The sequence below is a fragment of the Tamandua tetradactyla genome, chromosome 6 (assembly GCF_023851605.1).
Source record: "Tamandua tetradactyla isolate mTamTet1 chromosome 6, mTamTet1.pri, whole genome shotgun sequence".
In the NCBI taxonomy this organism is placed as follows: domain Eukaryota; kingdom Metazoa; phylum Chordata; class Mammalia; order Pilosa; family Myrmecophagidae; genus Tamandua; species Tamandua tetradactyla.
In genome coordinates this window covers 79,348,512-79,371,544 of record NC_135332.1, presented here as the reverse complement: position 1 = coordinate 79,371,544, position 23,033 = coordinate 79,348,512, and the positions used below count along the sequence as shown (strand labels likewise).

The window sequence follows — 23,033 nt, the reverse complement described above, 5'->3', positions numbered from 1 at the left end:
AACTGACACTTTAGCGATACTGAATTGTGTAATCCATTTATGTAGGATATTTCTCAATTTGTTTTCTTGATTGTTTTAGTAATGCTTTGTATTTTTTATCATACAGGGTTTGCACGTTGCTTTTTATAATTCATCCCTTTGCAGCTTAGAATTGATGCTCTCATTATTATTTCCATTTCGTTTTAAAATTTCAGTTTTCCAACTTTTTTGCTTGCTGGTGTGTGAACATACAACTTATAGTTTTGTAACCTGTGACTTTGTTAAATTCTCTTATTAATTTTAGCTATTTTTTAATTCCAATCTGAAATCTAATTGGTCCACATAAATCTAACATGATGCTATGTATTTAGATTTGATTTGTTATCTTGTTGTTTGTTTACTTTTTCATTCTTTTCTTTTTTTGCTTTTTCCTCTCTCATATTTTGGATTAAGTACTTTCTTATTAGTCTTTTTCAACTCTTCTGTTAGTTCACCAGTTCTCCTCTCTTTCATTTCATTATGAGGTATTCATGATGTATGTTTCACTTATCATAGCAAAGCTTCAAATAATATTATGAAACATTTATATAAGAGTTTTGTAAAAATATGCTTCTATTTTCCTCCTCTTTCTTTCATTTTTTTGGGGGGAGGGCTGAAGTGTATGGACCAGGAGTCAAACCCAGGTCTCCCACATTGCATGTGAGAATTCTACCACTGCACTACCCTTGCACCCCCTTCCTCCTCTTTCTTTTACTATTGCTGTATGCATTACTTCTATGTGTGTTTAAAACTTTTTACACTCTGATATGACTTCTTATTTAAACAGTTGATTATATTTTAAAGAAATTAGGGGAAAAACTATATTTACTTGCATAGTTTTTATTTTGACACTCTTCATTCTTCTGTGTTCATCTGAGTTTGTACCTTGTGTCATTTTCCTTCTGCCTAATGATGTAATGTTTCTTATAATGCTGCTCTGCTGACAATAAGTTCTCTGTTGTTTGCTTTCAAATGGCACCTTCAAAGATTGTTTTATTGCATGTAGAATTCTAGGTTGAGTCTTTAATTTTCTTTCAGCACATTGAAGATGCATTCCATTGTGTTATGGCTTCAATTTTTCCTTAAAGAAGTCAGAAATCATTTATTTTTTTTCCTCTGTATGCACTATTTTTCCTTCATGGCTACTCATAATAGTTATCTCTTCATTAATGAATGGTTTTCAGCAATTTAGTTATGATGTACCTTAGTGTGTTTTTCTTTATATATATTCTGCTTTTTTATATGTACTGTACTTGAGGATAATTAGGTGTTTCAAATTTGTGGTTATATAGCTTTAATCATTTTTCAAAATTATCATTATAATTTTTAAAATATCTTCTTTCTCTTTTTTGTTTCTGAGATTCAAAGTAAGCATTTTAAACAACTTGATATTTTGCCAGAGGTGAATGAGTTTATATTAATTTTTCAGTGTGTTTACTCTATGCATCAATTTTTTTTTTACTTCTGAAGGGATCATACTGCTTTAATGCAGTTAAGTAAATGTATTGCTCATTTTAGCCCTGCAAATTTGCATTCTATGTTTTTTTGCTTCTAGTTCTTTCTTCTTTATTTTTATGTTGTATTTCAATTCCTTGACCATATTTTAATAGCTGCTCCAAATCATTGCCTCTAATTCCATTGTCTGAGACATTTCAGGGTCTTTTTCTATAGGCTGATTTTTCTCTTATTATTGGGTTATAGTTTCCTACTCCATATGGCTAATATATTATTATTGAATACTGGAAATTTTGAACAATATGTTGTTGCCAGTCCAGATATTATCTTCATTTAAGAAATTTTTTTCAGATAATAAGACAAGCTTGATCATTTTGAGGCTTGTTTTGATCCTTTTGAGGATTTAAAAAAAATTTTTGTTAGTAACATCTAGAGTAGACTTGAAGCTAGGGATAGTTTAACCATATTCCCAATGTGTGGCTTTTCTGGGTAATCCATTGAATGCTGTAAATGTTTAACCAAGCCTGCCCAATATGGCACATCATAACTCTACATCTCTGAAATCTGAGTTTGTCAGTGCAAGATAATTTTTTTCTTGGTAGTTGTATCATGTCTAGCCTCATGGAATCTCACAACATGCAACAGGAGTTTATTATTCAGACAAATAAATCATTAAGGGGCTACCTTGCAGATTTCAGAAGTTGTTCTCCAAAGTTTTACTTTTTCTGATATTTTGCCTGCATGTTCTAGCATCTTCAACTGCTTTTCCCAAACTTCATTGTCTCTGTTCAGCTCAGTAAAACTGTGACTCTCTGTTTGTCTTCACTATGTTAATATCTGGAAAATGTTTATAAATAGAAAGTCAAAGAGATTGCAAAGCTTTTTCATTTGTTCCCTTGCCTAGGGATCACAACCCAGTGCTGTCTGTCTTTCAATATCTGAAAAGAAATGCTACAAATATTTTATCCAGTGTTGTAGTCATTTATGGTGAGAGAACTTGAATTATAACAAGAAAAAACATAGCTATTAAGTTTTAAATGCTCAATTTATATAAAACTATGGTATAAAACTTCTTTATTGCCTCCAAATATACTAAATGATTCTCTTTACAAATTGGATGAATTTTTCTTTTTAAGTAAATAGCTAAGTCATTCCAAAGTAATGATAATATTAAATTTTATTTTTCACTTAAAACTTGAACATAGTAAATATTTTTAAAATATTGTATCATCAATAAATTTGAAAGCCATGTGAAATAACCGCTATCCTTGTTCTACTCTGAACTTTAAAGTGAACAGCTACAGTAATTTGCTTTTAAATGATGGCTAGAATGTTAATTTGAGATTGGAATTTGTTTTCCTTGAGAAAAATATTCTAAGAAAATCAGGAGAAACTTATTTTTTCAAATTTCTCCTCAACATCAACCAATATACTCATTTACTTTTTTCTTTATTAAACTTATTGTTATACTGTATCATTCTTGTATTCCTGAAATAAATTCTATTTGATTTTAATGCATTTATTATTTTTAATAACTGATTAGGTGCTAGTATTATATATTTTTATAACTTATTTTTTTATCTTATCTTATTTTTATTACATGGGCAGGCACCAGGAACCAAGTTTGGATCTTGAACATGGCCAGTGAGAACTCTGTCACTGACCCACCATTGCCTGTCCTAGTATTATATTTTGAATTTTTTGTACCTATATTCACAAGTAAAATGAGCATATATTTTTATAATGGAACATTTTTTGGGAATGGGGTTATATATCTTTGTAAAATGAATGGTGGAGTTTTAAAGTAATGGAATTTTCTATTTTTTACTTTTTTTTCCAAAGGCAGACACGAAGAATTGAACTCAGGTCTCTGGCATGGCAGGCAAGAATTCCACCATGGCACACCCTATCTTTTCTTTTAAAAAGTTTATATGGGGATGAAATTATTTACAGCAATTTTTTTTAATTTTTTTTTTATTTTTATTTTTTTTACATGGGCAGGCACCGGGAATCGAACCCGGGTCCTCGGGCTTGGCAGGCAAGCATTCTTACCTGCTGAGCCACCTTGGCCCGCCGTATTTACAGCAATTTTATGTAGTTTTTTTTTAACATTTTAATGAGCTACATTTGATAAACGATATGCTCCACCTATATAAGATGTGCAATTTAAGAATTTTGAGCTAGCTATACACCTGTGATAATATTACCACAATTAAAATAGCATCCATCCATCAGCTCCCAAACATCTCATCATGTCCCTTTGCAATCCTTCCTTTCTTGCTCTATCCCCCTTCTCCAGGCAAAAATTACCTGCTTTCATTAAAAATCTGGTTGCATTTTCTAGAATTTCATATAAATTCATGCCCTCTTTTTTTGTCTACCTTCTTTCACAGAAGAGAACTATTTGAGATTCATCCAAGTCACTGTCCATACTCTATTATTTTACATTTCAGAATAGCAGCATTCCATTATATAGATAAACCACAATATGTTTATCACTTCATTTATTGAAGGGATTTTTGAAGGGGTTTTTGGCTCTTACAAATAAGCTGTTATGAGATTTCAGTGTAAATCTTTATGAGGAGATATGCTTTCATTCCTCCCAGATCAATACTTAAGAGTAGAATCCAGGGTCACACAATAGGTATATGTTTAAAATTTTTTCTGTGTCTTATTATTACATTAGCATGCTGACTTTCCAAAATCATGATGTCAATTATATATTAGTGAAATATTTAACAAAACATTTTGAAGTGAAGGTTATATATCCAAATGTGGGTTTAAATCCATGTGCATGTGTTGCTAGCTTAACATCAGAAATGTAGCTATTACATTGAAAAAAGCCAGACCTAATTCTGCCCATTTCCTCCCTCTGCTATTCCCCCTAACCACAAACACACACACATTCTGGAGTAAATGCTGACCTGCCTTTTAGATAGAATTTAGGGTAAATCTCATGACTTATGAATAATTTTAAGGTAATAAAACATTTATAATCACAAAACATCTCTGTTCAGAAGAATATGCACTCCAATTCATAGTGCAATTTCAAAATTCATTTAGAATTATTCCTTCTCCTGCATAAGGCCTATTTTAAGAAGGCCTCTTGAAGGAGTATAATAAGATGCATTCCATGTCCTCCATGTGCTTGTCTTTTAGTGATGCTTTAAGAGTGTTGAAACTAGGCAGAAAGCAGCATGTAATGTCAGGTAGGATTGTTCCAAGAAAGGCGAGGGGTTGTGTAGGAAGACAGTCTTCCACCAAGATGTGGGGGTGCAACAGCCCAAAGAACGGATGACTCGAACAAGTCCAACTTGGTTTGTAAAACAGAGCTTTGACAGGTGGAGAAGGCAGGATTTTATGGTGGGAGTGAACAAAGAAGGCAGAGAGCCAACAGGATACAGATGCATAATTACTGACAAAACTAATTGTTTCCTAATACTTGTCCCTTTGGGCATGACTTCTACAAAGTTAGCTTTGAGGAGAGATAAGGAAAGTGCAGAGCTAGCAGAGTAAATGTAGGAATGTGCATAATTGCTGACAACATTGGAAGAATTGTGGGGATATTTGAAATTATGAAAGCATTACTATGTTACCAGGGTCTTACTCTATTCTGTTGTGGTGGCTAAGCATTGACTTCTCTGTTTAGCATGTGATTAAAGTTAGATCTGTCTATGCTGGATGTATTCAGTTAGCTCTTTAGCACCCTCTCCTCCACTCACTGTGAGTTGAACACATTCTGTTACAGTTTTCCATGGCAGGTGTGGCAAAAATCATTACCGGTTTGCTGAAACTATAGGAATTTGTTGTCTCATGGTTTTGGAAGTTAGCACCCTGAAAGCATGGCCTGTCAAAATTGTCTTGACAGGCCATGCTTTCTCCTGGGTTGTTCTGGTGATGACTTGGCTTGCCACATCCCTTGGTGTTCCTAGGTTTACATCCTTGCTTCTGTCACATGGCCATCTGTCTCATTCTCTGGCTTCTTCTGTCTTTGGGCTTCTATCTCTGTGTTCAATTTCCTTTGCTCATAATTTGCTTCAGTTATATTAGATAAAGGTCTGCCCTCATTCACTTTGGCCTCATTTTAACCAAACATTTTTAAAGTTACTATTTACAAATGAGTTCATACCCACAGGAACAAGAATAGGACTTTAATATGTCTTTGTATGGAACATGATTCAATTTCCAACACATATCCTTCAGTTGGTCTCCCAAGCAGCATTCTCAACCTGTAGGTACTGGCAGTTTGCCTCTAAGACAATTGCAGGCCAATTCTTTTTTATATGATCATATGTGGCTAACGAACACTCATGCGACCTTTGGTCAAGAGAACTCTTGACACTTCAGTTTCCATCTGTTTAGAAATAAGCATCCACTTGCTTCATTATCAAAACAGTATATATTCCCTAGGTTTCTCAGATGTACATAAGAAATCAGTTTATTATGACTCTCACACTTTTATTCCAGTTTACAGAAGGAAACATATCAGATTCTTAGCTCTATCTCTCTGAACACCTTTTTTCTGAATTAGAGAAATGCATTCCCTAGCCCAGCTCAAGGGAATTTCATGCAACCTGGCAGTCCTTTTAAAATTCTTGTTGCAGTATTTTTTTCTTTCATAGACTGTACATCACTGGTTAGTTAAGACTCACAAAACTGATTTTCAGAATCTCCTTTTTAAATCCTATGTATTACTACTTTAAATTCCAAATTGAATGGACTACCATAAAGAGTTCCATTTTTAACCTATTTAAAGAGCTTTATTAATAACAAAGTTAAATATTTATTGGGTGGAATGCACAGACAAGCAGAATTATAACTTACAATATTATAACTTGCTACCCTGTGTTAAAGTTATATCTACTTCTAAATGATTAAGACAATTTAATTTTGGAAATTTTAAATTGTGAAGATTTGTAAAGTCTAGGATTGAAAAAATATGGTCATTTCATTTTTTATTATACTTCAGTTAGTTAATACAGCCTGAACAATTACTCTTTTGGAATTTGCTTAAAGTTCACAGTGTTAATTCCCCCCAATTTCCCATTGTGGCATACATAATAAATTATGACTGTGTGCATCACCAGGAAAAAGAGATGAGACTGGTCACTTGCCTTACCAGATGGCTTATAGAACTGATATTTGGACACATCTGTAACATATTTGACATATCAACTATCATTGTTCTAATGTGTGATCAATTTGTGGAACACATAGCAGTGCCAAAGATCAGAATTTAATATGTATGTCTTAAAATGACTTATGTTTAATCCTTTATATATAGAGTATGCATAAATTTACATTCTCTATATTTCTTTTGTCTGTTTTATTCTTCAAAGAGGAAAATGTGTTAAAGATTCCCATAGATATTGAGTGTGGCCAACTTATTCATATATGCTGAAGTATATTTTTCTTCAGATTCATGAATCTTATCATTTGCATGTAAATATTACTATTTTAACATAGGTTCTTGAACCCTATATGATGACAACTTAAAACTAAACAGAAGAAAAGCACAATTAGAAATACAAAGCTGACAAATTAAAGCTCCAAAACTTGAAACTGGCACAATAAATGAATGACATTTGAGTCACTTACTCTAAGGAGGGAAGATGGTGTCTGTCACTGTATTTGGGATAGCAGCAGTAAGTTATTTGGGGGGAATTTTGGTATTTTTTATACAGAGAAGAGGATATAAATAGCAGTTGTTTGCTCTTATTGCCGGACAATCATCAATCCTTCAAATAACAAGACTCTTCTTTCTTGAGAGAAAAGTGTACTAGGCATTTGATAACATCTTTTGTTCTGTTTGCTGAAATTTTATTTAATGCCCTTTGCATGCTTCTAGTTTAGAAGCTATGCACTCATAAGCTATTTATGAACATCATAATGGCACTTTTAAAATTTTGGTTCATTTTGCTTTTTTTAATTAAATAAATTTACAAAGAAAAAAATGAACCCAATTTCTATATTATTCTTTCTGAAAATGAAATGGGCATAGAATGTCTTATGTCATTTTCAATTTTCTGTATTTCTTTTATGCAGCAACTTACATATTTTTAAAAACTAGTCATTGTTTTAATTTAATTTGCAACCATTATTTATTGAGTTAATACAAATATCTGAATACCTCTATTCAATCGCTATTTGCATCAACTTCTTATTTGGTTAAGTTTTCTGGAGAACAACCTGTAAAAGTGGTAAATTATTTCAGTCAGAAATATCTTTTATTTCATGCATACTCATGCAAGAAGTTTAGCCAAGCACAGAAATTTAGGTTGATGGGTATTCATGATTTCTTTGAAGATAATCACAGCTTTCAGCCTCTTTGTCAGTTCTTTATCATTTATCAGATGCTAACTGTAACATAGTACATGGATACTATAGTTGGGGGAGTGGGAGGATAAGTTTAAGAAGCTAGAGTACATAGATGATGTCACAACATCTGAGTGAACTTGTGAAAACCATATGAACTGCTCGTACTTAATCAAGAATATCTAGGTAGAAATTGAGACTTGTGCAGAAAAGAGTTTGCACATAGGCCTGAGAGGCTGTCCGTAGAAAGGCCTGCTTGCAAGGTGGGCCCTTGGCTCTCTCTGGCAACATCATATGTGAACAGGTCTGAACACTCATATATAAAACTTTTCCATACAAGTGTGGCTTGCTGGGCCTAAACCATTTGTACAAAAAATATGGTTTATGTAGAAACTTGCTTTCATCGTGAGCGCCTGGGATTTGCATACATGACAGGAAGAAGGTATCTATATGGCCAGCTTCCTATAAAGACCCTGGAAACCGAGTCTTCAGTGGACTTCTCAGGGTAGAAACATCCTACACATATTGTTGTATTTTTGTTTCCAAGATGATGCACTCTCCTTACCCTCTCATGGGAGGAAGAAATCACAAGGAGGCCTGCCAAGGGATTCCTGCACATGTTGTCTGTGTCATTTTCCCTTATGAGGCAGCTATGTATATTTCTACTCTGCTATAATAAATCTTAGCCAGGAGCAAATCCCTTATGTTGAATCTCATAAGTTCTTTGGGAGGATCTCCAAGTGGAGCTGGTCTTGGGAATGGCCAACAAAAGGTCCTGTATGAGATGATGAAAATAAAGTTTTATGTGTGGTTATTATTGTTGATGTCCCTCTACAAGACTATGGAGGTTATAGGAAATCTTTTCCATACCCAGTAATTATAGATTTCTTATGATACTGTATGAAGACAGAAATTCATATCTCTATGAATTTCATAAAATGTAAGATATTAATGAATTTAAGATGACAACTAGGTCCATACAAAGACTTTCTATGGTTCACTTTTTCCTCTATATTTCATTTTATCTTCCAAATCAAATTTATGTACTGTGATTATGAATAGCAATCACTGAAGTGAGTATCAAGAGAGAAAGAGGACTTCCTGGAAGATGGCGGCTTAGTAAGACGCGCGGATCTTAGTTTCTTCTCCAGGACACCTACTAGGGGAGTAGAAACGATACAGAAAGCGCCCAAAGCCACAACAGAGATAAAAAAGACAGCGTACCCCATCCTGGAACGGCTGGCTGGCTGAGAGAAGCAGCTCGGGTGAGATCGCCGAGGCGCGCGGGCCTTACCGGGTGGGGTGGCAAGCGGCCGGAGTTACTCCCTTCCCCCTTCCCGGGCCGGCTGGGAGAATTGGAGAGGTGGTCCCCTGAAACCAAGGCGGCTGGCGCCCACACCACGCGCAGCCCCCGGACCAACTGAGAGAATTGGATCGGAAACCCCCAGGCCGCGGAGAACGGTGACGGGTGGGGGAGGCCCCTTCCAAACCCGTGACTCCCGGGGAACGTGCACTCTCCCGGGCGGGCTGCTGCCGCTGGCGCCCTTCCGCCACGCTTGTTGCCCAGGGCCGACTAGGAAATTCGGACGGGCTCTTTCCCTGGCTGCGGCGACCAGCAACCCTCCCTGCGTTCGGACCCCGGCCGGCTCAAGCCGCTTCGGCTAGCGAACCCCCAGGACGGCGAGAGTTTTCCAAAGTTTAAGGTCCCACAGCACCTTTTACTGGTGGGACCCGCAGACAAACGTGTGCCACGAGCGTCACCTACTGGGCAGGATAAGAAAAACAGAACCCAGAGATTTCACAGAAAAATATTACAACCTTGCTGGGTCTGACACCCAGGGAAATCTGAATAAATGCCCAGACGCCAGCAGCAGAAGATAACTGTCCACGCTCAAAAGATTGAGAATATGGCTCAGTCAAAGGAACAAACCAATAGCTCAAATGAGACACAAGAGCTGAGACAACTAATGCTGAATATACGAACAGAAATGGAAAACCTCTTCAAAAATGAAATCGATAAATTGAGGGAGGACATGAAGAGGACATGGGCTGAACATAAAGAAGAAATAGAAAAACTGAAAAAACAAATCACAGAACTTATGGAAGTGAAGGATAAAGTAGCAAACATAGAAAAAATAATGGATAGCTACAATGATAGATTTAAAGAGACAGAAGATAGAATTAGTGATTTGGAGGATGGAACATCTGAATTCCAAAAAGAAACAGAAACTATAGGGAAAAGAATGGAAAAATTTGAACAGGGTATCAGGGAACTCAAGGACAATATGAACCGCACAAATATACGTGTTGTGGGTGTCCCAGAAGGAGAAGAGAAGGGAAAAGGAGGAGAAAAACTAATGGAAGAAATTATCACTGAAAATTTCCCAACTCTTATGAAAGACCTAAAATTACAGATCCAAGAAGTGCAGCGCACCCCAAAGAGATTAGACCCAAATAGGCGTTCTCCAAGACACTTACTAGTTAGAATGTCAGAGGTCAAAGAGAAAGAGAAGATCTTGAAAGCAGCAAGAGAAAAACAATCCATTACATACAAGGGAAACCCAATAAGACTTTGTGTAGATTTCTCAGCAGAAACCATGGAAGCTAGAAGACAGTGGGATGATATATTTAAAATACTAAAAGAGAAAAACTGCCAACCAAGACTCCTATATCCAGCAAAATTATCCTTCAAAAATGAGGGAGAAATTAAAACATTCTCAGACAAAAAGTCACTGAAAGAATTTGTGACCAAGAGACCAGCTCTGCAAGAAATACTAAAGGGAGCACTAGAGTCAGATACAAAAAGACAGAAGAGAGAGATATGGAAAAGAGTGTAGAAAGAAGGAAAATCAGATATGATATATATAATACAAAAGGCAAAATGTTAGAGGAAAATATTATCCAAACAGTAATAACACTAAATGTCAATGGACTGAATTCCCCAATCAAAAGACATAGATTGGCAGAATGGATTAAAAAACAGGATCCTTCCATATGCTGTCTACAGGAAACACATCTTAGACCCAAAGATAAACATAGGTTGAAAGTGAAAGGTTGGGAAAAGATATTTCATGCAAATAACAACCAGAAAAGAGCAGGAGTGGCTATACTAATATCCAACAAATTAGACTTCAAATGTAAAACAGTTAAAAGAGACAAAGAAGGACACTATATACTAATAAAAGGAACAATTAAACAAGAAGACATAACAATCATAAATATTTACGCACCGAATCAGAATGCCCCAAAATACGTGAGGAATATACTGCAAACACTGAAAAGGGAAATAGACTCATATACCATAATAGTTGGAGACTTCAACTCACCACTCTCATCAAGGGACAGAACATCTAGACAGAGGATCAACAAAGAAATAGAGAATCTGAATATTACTATAAATGAACTAGACTTAATAGACATTTATAGGACATTACATCCCACAACAGCAGGATACACCTTTTTCTCAAGTGCTCATGGATCATTCTCAAAGATAGACCATATGCTGGGTCACAAAGCAAGTCTTAACAAATTTAAAAAGATTGAAATCTTACACAACACTTTCTCGGACCATAAAGGAATGATGTTGGAAATCAATAATAGGCAGAGTGCCAGAAAATTCACAAATACGTGGAGGCTCAACAACACACTCCTAAACAACGAGTGGGTCAAAGAAGAAATTGCAAGAGAAATTAGCAAATACCTCGAGGCGAAAGAAAATGAAAACACAACATATCAAAACTTATGGGACGCAGCAAAGGCAGTGCTAAGAGGGAAATTTATTGCTCTAAATGCCTATATCAGAAAAGAAGAAAAGGCAAAAATTCAGGAATTAACTATCCATTTGGAAGAACTGGAGAAAGAACAGCAAGCTAACCCCAAAGCAAGCAAAAGGAAAGAAATAACAAAGATTAGAGCACAAATAAATGAAATTGAAAACATGAAAACAATAGAGAAAATCAATAAGGCCAGAAGTTGGTTCTATGAGAAAATCAATAAGATTGATGGGCCCTTAGCAAGATTGACAAAAAGAAGAAGAGAGAGGACGCAAATAAATAAGATCAGAAATGGAAGAGGAGACATAACCACTGACCTCACAGAAATAAAGGAGGTAATAACAGGATACTATGAACAACTTTACGCTAATAAATACAACAATTTAGAGGAAATGGACGGGTTCCTGGAAAGACATGAACAACCAACTTTGACTCAAGAAGACATAGATGACCTCAACAAACCAATCACAAGTAAAGAAATTGAATTAGTCATTCAAAAGCTTCCTAAAAAGAAAAGTCCAGGACCAGATGGCTTCACATGTGAATTCTACCAAACGTTCCAGAAAGAATTAGTACCAATTCTCTTCAAACTCTTCAAAAAAATCGAAGTGGAGGGAAAACTACCTAATTCATTCTATGAAGCCAACATCACCCTCATACCAAAACCAGGCAAAGATATTACAAAAAAAGAAAACTACAGACCAATCTCTCTGATGAATACAGATGCAAAAATCCTCAATAAAATTCTAGCAAATCGTATCCAACAACACATTAAAAGAATTATACATCATGACCAAGTAGGATTCATCCCAGGTATGCAAGGATGGTTCAACATAAGAAAATCAATTAATGTAATACACCATATCAACAAATCATAGCAGAAAAATCACATGATCATCTCAATTGATGCAGAGAAGGCATTCGACAAGATTCAACATCCTTTCCTGATGAAAACACTTCAAAAGATAGGAATACAAGGGAACTTCCTTAAAATGATAGAGGGAATATATGAAAAACCCACAGCTAATATCATCCTCAATGGGGAAAAATTGAAAACTTTCCCCCTAAGATCAGGAACAAGACAAGGATGTCCACTATCACCACTATTATTCAACATTGTGTTGGAGGTTCTAGCCAGAGCAATTAGACAAGAAAAAGAAATACAAGGCATCAAAATTGGAAAGGAAGAAGTAAAACTATCACTGTTTGCAGACGATATGATACTATACGTCGAAAACCCGGAAAAATCCACAACAAAACTACTAGAGCTAATAAATGAGTACAGCAAAGTAGCAGGTTACAAGATCAACATTCAAAAATCTGTAGCATTTCTATACACTAGTAATGAACAAGCTGAGGGGGAAATCAAGAAACGAATCCCATTTACAATTGCAACTAAAAGAATAAAATACCTAGGAATAAATTTAACTAAAGAGACAAAAAACCTATATAAAGAAAACTACAAAAAACTGCTAAAAGAAATCACAGAAGACCTAAATAGATGGAAGGGCATACCGTGTTCATGGATTGGAAGACTAAATATAGTTAAGATGTCAATCCTACCTAAATTGATTTACAGATTCAATGCAATACCAATCAAAATCCCAACAACTTATTTTTCAGAAATAGAAAAACCAATAAGCAAATTTATCTGGAAGGGCAGGGTGCCCCGAATTGCTAAAAACATCTTGAGGAAAAAAAACGAAGCTGGAGGTCTCGCGCTGCCTGACTTTAAGGCATATTATGAAGCTACAGTGGTCAAAACAGCATGGTATTGGCATAAAGATAGATATATCGACCAATGGAATCGAATAGAGTGCTCAGATATAGACCCTCTCATCTATGGACATTTGATCTTTGATAAGGCAGTCAAGCCAACTCACCTGGGACAGAGCAGTCTCTTCAATAAATGGTGCCTAGAGAACTGGATATCCATATGCAAAAGAATGAAAGAAGACCCATCTCTCACACCCTATACAAAAGTTAACTCAAAATGGATCAAAGATCTAAACATTAGGTCTAAGACCATAAAACAGTTAGAGGAAAATGTTGGGAGATATCTTATGGATCTTACAACTGGAGGCGGTTTTATGGACCTTAAACCTAAAGCAAGAGCACTGAAGAAGGAAATAAATAAATGGGAACTCCTCAAAATTAAACACTTTTGTGCATCAAAGAACTTCATCAAGAAAGTAGAAAGACAGCCTTCACAATGGGAGACAATATTTGGAAATGATATATCAGATAAAGGTCTAGTATCCAGAATTTATAAAGAGATTGTTCATCTCAACAACAAAAAGACAGCCAACCCAATTACAAAATGGGAAAAAGACTTGAACAGACACCTCTCAGAAGAGGAAATACGGATGGCCAAGAGGCACATGAAGAGATGCTCAATGTCCCTGGCCATTAGAGAAATGCAAATCAAAACCACAATGAGATATCATCTCACACCCACCAGAATGGCCATTATCAACAAAACAGAAAATGACAAGTGCTGGAGAGGATGCGGAGAAAGAGGCACACTTATCCACTGTTGGTGGGAATGTCAAAGGGTGAAACCACTGTGGAAGGCAGTTTGGCGGTTCCTCAAAAAGCTGAATATAGAATTGCCATACGACCCAGCAATACCATTGCTAGGTATCTACTCAAAGGACTTAAGGGCAAAGACACAAACGGACATTTGCACACCAATGTTTATAGCAGCATTATTTACAATTGCAAAGAGATGGAAACAGCCAAAATCTCCATCAACAGAAGAGTGGCTAAACAAACTGTGGTATATACATACGATGGAATATTATGCAGCTTTAAGACAAGATAAACTTATGAACCATGTAATAACATGGATGGACCTAGAGAATATTATGCTGAGTGAATCCAGCCAAAAACTAAAGGACAAATACTGTATGGTCCCACTGATGTGAACGGTCATTCGAGAATAAACTTGAAATATGTCATTGGTAACAGAGTTCAGCAGGAGTTAGAAACAGGGTAAGACAATGGGTAATTGAAGCTGAAGGGATACAGACTGTGCAACAGGACTAGATACAAAAACTCAAAAATGGACAGCACAATAATACCTAATTGTAAAGTAATCATGTTAAAACACTGAATGAAGCTGCATCTGAGCTATAGGTTTTTGTTTTGTTTTGTTTTGTTTTGTTTTGATTTTACTATTATTACTTTTATTTTTTTCTCTATATTAACATTCTATATCTTTTTCGGTTATGTTGCTAGTTCTTCTAAAGCAATGCAAATGTACTAAGAAATGATGATCATGCATCTATGTGATGATGTTAAGAATTAATGATTGCATGTGTAGAATGGTATGATCTCTAAATGTTGGGTTAATTTCTTTTTTTCCGTTAATTAAAAAAAAAAAAGAGAAGGGATAATTGGAGATGAAGGGATACAGACTGTACAACGGGACTGGATATAAAAACTCAGAAATGGACAGCACAATACTACCCAATTGTAATGCAATTATGTTAAAACACTGAATGAAGCTGCATGTGAGGTATAGGTTTTTTGTTTTTGTTTTTTTTTCTTTCTATTATTGTTTTAATTCTTATTCTGTTGTCTTTTTATTTCTTTTTCTAAATCGATGCAAATGTACTAAGAAATGATGAATATGCAACTATGTGATGTTATTAAGAATTACTGATTGTACATGTAGATTGGAATGATTTCTAATTGTTTTGTTAATTCTTTTTTTAATTAATAAAAAAAAATACGTACATTGAAAAAAAAAAAAGAAAAAAAAGAGAGAAAGAGAGAGAAACATCACATCTGGTCTTTATTCCCAATTCTGAAACCTTAACCTTCATCTAGCTTAGCCTTATCATCTTTTATGGGTACTTGGCCAGATGTGATATTAATACTGAAAAAGTCTATAACTATATCTGAAGTAACACCCATACAAATATACACTGTTAGTCCAAAGGTAAACTCATTTTTTCATATTCAATGTGCAGCATTACCTTACAAGTGGGTTTGGAGACAGCTAATTCTGGATTTGAATTATAGTTACCCATTTATTAACTGTAAACTTGCTGAAATTTTTTTCAGGTTCTTTCCTCCATTCTATTTAAAAAATGGACAAATAATTTTCCTTCATAGTTTTGCTGTAAGGAGAATGATAAATGGGTAGATAAGTAGGAAAGTATATATCTATCTATAGATAGATGGATGATACAGTATATAAAGTACTTAGGATAATTTTGGATTCACAGCAGATGTTCAAACATTGATATCAATTAATAAAAAAGTATTCTATTCTTTCTCTACTTTGTAAATCCCAACATTATGTCACAATTCAGACAAAATATGGCCTTTCAAATAACATATTTATTACATACTATGTCTTTATATAGTATGCATTAGCACTTGTAACTCCAATCTCTCCATCCACTCATGTGCTCTGGAGTGCTGTGACCATATTTATTCCACATAGTGTTGGAGATTATAGGTAGGGAATTCAGACAAGGGAGAAGAAGGCATCATAATGGAAAAGGAAGAAGTAAACTATTTTTCATTGCCTATGACAAGATCTTATGTGCAAAAAATTCAAAGGAATCCTCCACTCACCACACACACACACACACACACACACACACAACTCATTTGCCCTTGAGGACTGTGATCATATTTATTCTTCCTAGCAACCTCAGTAATGATGCCAGGATCTACCCCAAAGTGGTGAGCTGAGATTTTCATTGAATTAATACATTACTTATTTTGTAAAGGATCTTATTTATTTAAGATTGACATGCTACTTTCAACATTAAACATAGACACACATAGACACTGGCACACACACCCAACTGTGAATAGAGTCACCAGATTTGACTTTAAGATCTAAAATCTTCATTATGTTAAGTATTTCTTAATCTTTCCTGCTCTTTCCTTCTACAATTTTATTTCTGGGATATTTGACTTAATGAACATTTTCATATTTCAGAAATAGTTTTTTTAAGCAGGAACATGTGATTTACAATTCTTAGCAATTTTGTCACAATGTTTCTAAATGTTTGCTTATTGTCTTCACACTAGAATAAAAATTTGATTGAGAATAGAATTAGGATATACTTTCCTCAGAAAGTTTTCTTGGGGCAGTGTGTTTGTGGTTCAGTGACAGAATTCTCACCTGCCATGCTGGGATGCTGGATTCCAGGTGCCTGCCCATGCCAAAAAAATCAATCATAAGCCTCAGTAAGTTTTAAACTTGGATGCATTGACTTCTGGGGTTAAATATTGATGGTTAAATTTCTGATTTCCCTTCATAGCAGAATTGCTTTTTCTTCCAGGTGTCTGAAAAGCTCCTTCATAAATATAAAAGTTCAATAATGAGACCACTTCTGATTCAATGCAATCATTTGCTGACAATCTTCCTTATCTACACTGTATCACTTGATTTGAAAGTTAGGCTTTGCTTCTCATTCAGGAAAATTTTCCACATTATTTGTTTCAGTATTTCCTTCATTCATTTTCTGCATATATAAGATTCATTTTTCCTCATGTTGGATAATTTCTCTGTATCTCTATAGTGCTGTCTTCTTTACTTTGAGTTTATATCTACCTTGCCACATTTCCTTGTGATTAGGGGCATGCTGGCCATGATTTGATTTCAAGTTAACACCTATTGATTCTTGTTCTAAGGCTTATCTAAGGCTCAGTGCTGTCCCTCTGCTTCTTCTTGCACAGACACAGATAAGAGGAACTATTGGTGAATATTGACTGGCATTTTGTCCTATTTCTTGTATTTTGGGAGTTGTTCATAATACCTTGCTATTTATTTTTGGTGGGAAATAATGTCATATGGTTTGGCTCTTTTATCTTATTCCCTTCTATTTTATGCAGGAATTTTAAAACTTTATCACCATTGCTGTCAACTTTTCAGAATTCAGGTTGCATGCTTGAAAGCTGATTGTGTTTGTTAAACAATTTTAACTGAAAAAATATTTATTGTTAACTTTTTTGAAGAGATCATAGTGGCTTGTCTGGCTTCCATTGTTGTGACTACGTTAGTCTCTTTCTTTCCTGTACTTTGGTCCCCCTATGGTGTGACTAAAATAAGTTAATTTATTGTACTTCTTAAAACTGATGATTGTATTTAAACACTTTTAAAGTCCTTAATTCACATACCAATTTTTGTGTGTTCAGAGTGTACACTCTGTATCCATCTTCTGCAGCTTTCTATAGATTCATTTGTCTCTTGCTCAGGGAAAACCATTTCCTTACCTATTTGTTGAATATAACTATGAACTATATGTTTTAACTTTGTAATTTTAGCAATCTTCAGAAGTCTACACTTAGGTGATTTGAATTGGTTTCTTCTAAGTGATAGCACACTACAAATTGGATCCTTTTTAATGATATTTCTTCCATTGAGGTTTCACCCTGAGAATATGTTATAAATCAAGTGTCTTGACTTTCATGAGTGGTAGGTGAAAGATATTACTAAGGATGATTATTGATATTAATTATCAATTTCCCACAACTTCCTACATAAACTGACTGGTTTTGCTTTGGTTTACCTGGGCAGGCCACAGATTTTTCTAAGTCTCTCTCTCTGCTATTGAAGTTATTTGCTGAATATGTGGCTAAGCATGGGCTGGAGTCAGGTTTAGAACACAATTTGTCAGATCAAATGGCTATTTCTCAGTGGGTTGATATCCAGAAAAATTCTGGGATTATGGGTTGGGCACACTTACAGGACAACCCTGGCTTTAATGTGACATTTTCATTCTAGTTTCAGTTGTAAGTTTAACGTTGTGATTTTCCTTTTGGTGATGATTTTGTTGTATTGGTCGTTGTTATTCATTGAAGATTGGTTTGCTTTACTATACTGAGAACTCTGCAATGTTTTTCAAATGGGGTTCACTCTAAATAATGGAGCTTTGGGATGTTTTCAAGCATGAGAGCATGTCAGACTATCTGGTCTTCTTAAAGTATGTTTAAATCATAAATAGTGTTCTTTTTAAAAAATTAGATTTTGTCTTATTTGAATGTACAATTTTTAAAATAAAATTCTCACCAAATACTTGTGGGGGCTACTTGTTATTTTTAAATTAACTTTTGTCATTTTTTGGAGTAATCTGTTTAGAAATCAAGTATTTCTTAAAAAAATGTAAATAAAAAACAATATAACCCAGTAGTTTCATATCCTCATTTACTTCTTAAGTCTGGATTTCCAGAGGTAGCTTCTTCAAACGTTTAGCTCTTGTAGTCATCAACTTCTATATTTTAAAATACTACTTGCATCATTTCATTTTGTTTTAACTTTTTAAAGAGCTTTTAAGAAGTTTCAACAATAATACAAAAACAATGCATAGAACTTCAGTACAACTCCCACTTAAAAACACAGGGTTAAGAACTTTTAATATTTTCTCTCTCTCACTCTCCCTCTCCCCTCTTCCCTCCCTCTTTTTCCTTTCATACTCAGCCCTGTATTTATATCTCTCTCTCTTCCTCTCTATCTTTCATCTATCTATCTATCTATCTATCTACCTACCTACTTATCAATTTTCCAAACTCTATAGAGTATGTTTCATACATCATTCTCTTTACCACTTAAAACTTGCATATATATGTCCTAAAAGCATAGGTTATTCACTTATACAATCACATTAGGTAAAGTTTTCAAGCTCAAGACATTTAGCATTCATATAAAGCATATAGTCTATATTCTAATTTTTTCAGTTGTCCCAATAATGCTCTGTTGGGCAGTTTCCTTCCATTATTAGATCCAGTTAAGGATCACATATATCATTTCACAGTCATTTTAATTTAGGTCTCTTTTTTATATACAGTATGGAATTTCCCATCTCAATCACTCCTACACACACAATTCATTGGTTTTAATCACATTAACACCACTGAGCTGTCACCATCACCATCCATCATCCAAAGCAGAACCTTACATTCATTATGCATTAATCCCTCATTATTACTCCCTGCTGCCCTGGGTAACCTGTACTCCATTATCTGTCTTTGTGAATTTGCATATACTAGTTATTTCATATAAATGAAATCATACAATATTTATCCTTTGAGGCTGGCATAGTTTTTATAAGTACATATATATTAGAAAGTGACAAGAATATACACTGAAAAGATACCCTGGAGAGGATACAAAAGTGGGAAAAATAAAATAGAACACAAAAAACTTTATATGTATCTGTCATGATGGTGTGTGTGTGTGTGTGTGTGTAATGTGAAGCATATGTGACAACACCTAAACATTTATAATTAGTGGTAGATATATCACGAGTGATATATTTTTTGTTTGTTTTATGGCTTCTCATTTTTATATATTCAATTTGAAATTTAAATTAAACACGTTTTAGGGAAACATCTTTGTTTCAGGAAGAATGTAGTTGTTCTTCTCAGTTATGGGAAAATAAGCCTACCCTGTTCTTGGATGTTACATGGAGGTCTTTTATATCCTCATGAAGATTGGCCAGTAATTTACAGAGTTGGTCTTTAGAGAATATGTATTCAGACTTATTTTAGGGTCAGGAAACTTTCTAAGAGGAAAAATAGCAAACAGGTACTTTATCCATCTCTAAAATGATTTATGTTTTTCCTAAAAAGAATTTTCTCTGGAAGTAAAAGCCACAAAATTCCTCAAAACGAATTTACAATGCAAGAAATTCAGTGTGAACTGAAGTCTGCTGGACTTCAGGAACTGAAATCATTGGAACAAAGCTGTTATGATCCAGGCTGAGGTTCAAAGATGCCCCTCAAAAGAAGTACATTTGTATTTTGCCAGACATTTGGAGAACTAGCTCATTCATGAAGGTAAAATAATAGAACTGTAAAGAAGAAGCACTAATGTGAGGTATTTGTATAAGTAGTGCAGAGAGAAGAATTGAGACTGATTTTCACTGTTGTTTATACACCTTACACCAAACTGATGATGTTGTCTTTTGAATTAGAGATATGTAACTATTCAATTTACTGAAGAAATCTGCTAATGTAAACTATTTTAATTTCTTCAATACTTTACTTAGCATATTTTAGGTTGAAGTGTACATTTTCTCAATCTCTGACTTCGACATTTGATTCTAAGTTCAAAGAGAAGTAGGAATCTTGTTTTCAATTTGCTTCCCTGTATACTTGAACATTAATAAAAGTTTGATAAACATTCTGCAAGAAAAAATTAACTAATTTGTTTATCTTTAAAAAGATTAGAAAAGTTAAGTAAGCTGCCTGTCCTTATTTATGCAAGCCTATGACAAGTAGACTGATTTATTTTTTAAAGGAACAAGTATTTAAGCTCAGACCATGGTTTAATGCAAGGATTGACAAGGGATCTCCAAAACAACCCTCAGACTTGATGGTTCACTAGAAGGGCTCACATGGCTCAGAAACTGTAAACTCACATTTATGGTTATTACAGTGAAATGATATAGATTATCATCAACAAAAGAAAAAGGTGGATGGGCAAAGTACAGGAGAAACAAGTTGCAAACTTCCCAGTGGAGATGAATGGAGTTGCACATAACTTTCCCATCAATATTGTGGGAAAATATGTATGAAGTATTGATAACCAGTGAAACTCACAGGAGTCTTGGTGTCTGTGGGTGTTATCGGAGATCCTTTATGTAAGCAGGCACTGCCTGCATGACTGACCTCAGGTACTCAGAAGTTCATCATAAATCAAGAGCTTTGCCTAAACTCGATTGGTCGCACTGGTACACTATGGCCCAAAGCCTCAGGCATACAAAAACCCTTTTATCTGGCAGAACATTCTAAAAGATCAGAATTTATCTCTCAAGATCTGGCCAAACAAATATCAATCATGAAGAGTCTTTTCTTTGGAATGTACCAGGCTTGACAAACTCAGTCCTGATGAGTTAACACAAAAACTGGGGACCTTCAGCAGAAAATTTGAATTAGTTACACTATCTGTAATGCCTGCAGTATCCACTAAGTGGAGAAATAGTGGAGGAACCTGTGTATTAAGCTTAGCGTGCGAAGCCTGTGACATTCTGTTGCTTGGAGTGCCAGTCATCATTTTTAAATTTAGCACCCATCTTTCAAGATCATGAATAAATTCTTTTGTTCCCTCCAATCATATGGTCATTTGTTCTCTTTCAGGTATGGCTGTCTTTCTATCTCCTCAGGAATCTTAGTCCCTTTGAAAGGTCCTAGCTCCAGGGAGATTTCTGTAGTCCAGAGAGAAATGTGGCCAATTCACCTGAAGCTGTTAACTTATTCAAATGAATTTATTAAATCTGGTATTGAGGCATGTGGTGTAAGACTTGGTGTTCAGTAACTCCAGAAATACCTTTTCCTGTAATAGTCTATGTTTGAGAAACTTACTCGAGCACAATTCCATACACCATGAATGATGCTGTTGTAGCTGTGCATACTTCAAGTTCTCAAGTTCTATTTGAGAAATTTTTGTTGTGCAACAGCAATTCATCTTGCTGCCAAGATGATTCATAATATTCAGCCAATGAATGTTTCTCCTTTTGCAGCTATCTGACTTGTCCATATAGACAAGAGTCTGGTCAAGGGGAAATGTAGTACTAAAAATGGAATGAAAATATAGGATCTATTGGCTCTTCAGTTACCTTGCCTTTGAGAAGTCATCTATTTTCTGTTTGAATCCTGTCTGATTACTTCATATCCAGGTAGGTAAAGACCTGGAGGACAGCGATGCATTGCTTCAAGACTTCAGTGCAGACACTTAACCCATTGTTGGAAGTTTTTTTTAATTTACTTTTAAAATTTTTCTTTATTTGTTTGTTGCATTGTTGGAAGTTTTTAACCACTGAGTAGATGAAAAAGTTGTGACTGGAACACAAATCTGTTGTGTTTTCTAGGTCTAGATTTCTCACTTACTGAGTAACTTATCCTCAATGAACTTTAAGTTGTGAGAATAAAATAAAAGGGAGAATGGTCTATATTGTTTTATATATTATTAAGAGGGAACATGAATCTTTCTAGCCTGTAGACATTTCTTTAATTTTCCTAGCCAGTAGTTTGCTCTCTTTCTATAGGAGATATGGTCTTTCTATGTACTTCATACAGAAATTTAGGCACGTGTAAAAATGGTGACTTAAAAGCTTATAGTCAGAAGAATATTAGAAATATAGGAGAAAATCCAAGGAATTACACAGCACCAACAATGAAGTCTGAGTTAAACCATGGGCTACTTAATAGTACCTTCAGATTGTTGGTACAGTTATAATAATGTGCTCTCATCAATTAAAACAAACATACCACACAAATACAAGGTGTTAATAGAGAGGTGATATGTGAGAATTCTGCATTTTTTGCTTGATTTTTCTGTAAACTAACAATTTATCTAATAGAAAAAGAAATATAGGAGAAAAACAAGTGTAGCTTCTCAATAGTAAAGGGATGAGGAAATAAAAAGTGAGTTTCAATAGTAACAAATGCTATAGAACCATGAAGGAAAATAAAGACTAAAGAAAGCCTCAGGTAAATTATAAG

At 34.8% G+C, this 23,033-nt stretch overlaps 1 long non-coding RNA gene across 6 annotated transcripts in view; it reads left to right on the top strand.

Annotated features, from left to right (window-relative positions):
• LOC143688453 (uncharacterized) overlaps nt 1–23,033 on the top strand; it is a 57,992-nt gene that overhangs the window by 22,399 nt on the left and 12,560 nt on the right. For all 6 annotated transcript variants that reach the window (XR_013178069.1, XR_013178070.1, XR_013178068.1 and 3 more), the window contains one exon: nt 22,052–22,207. This is a non-coding gene — a long non-coding RNA (uncharacterized LOC143688453). The remainder of the gene's footprint in view (nt 1–22,051; nt 22,208–23,033) is intronic.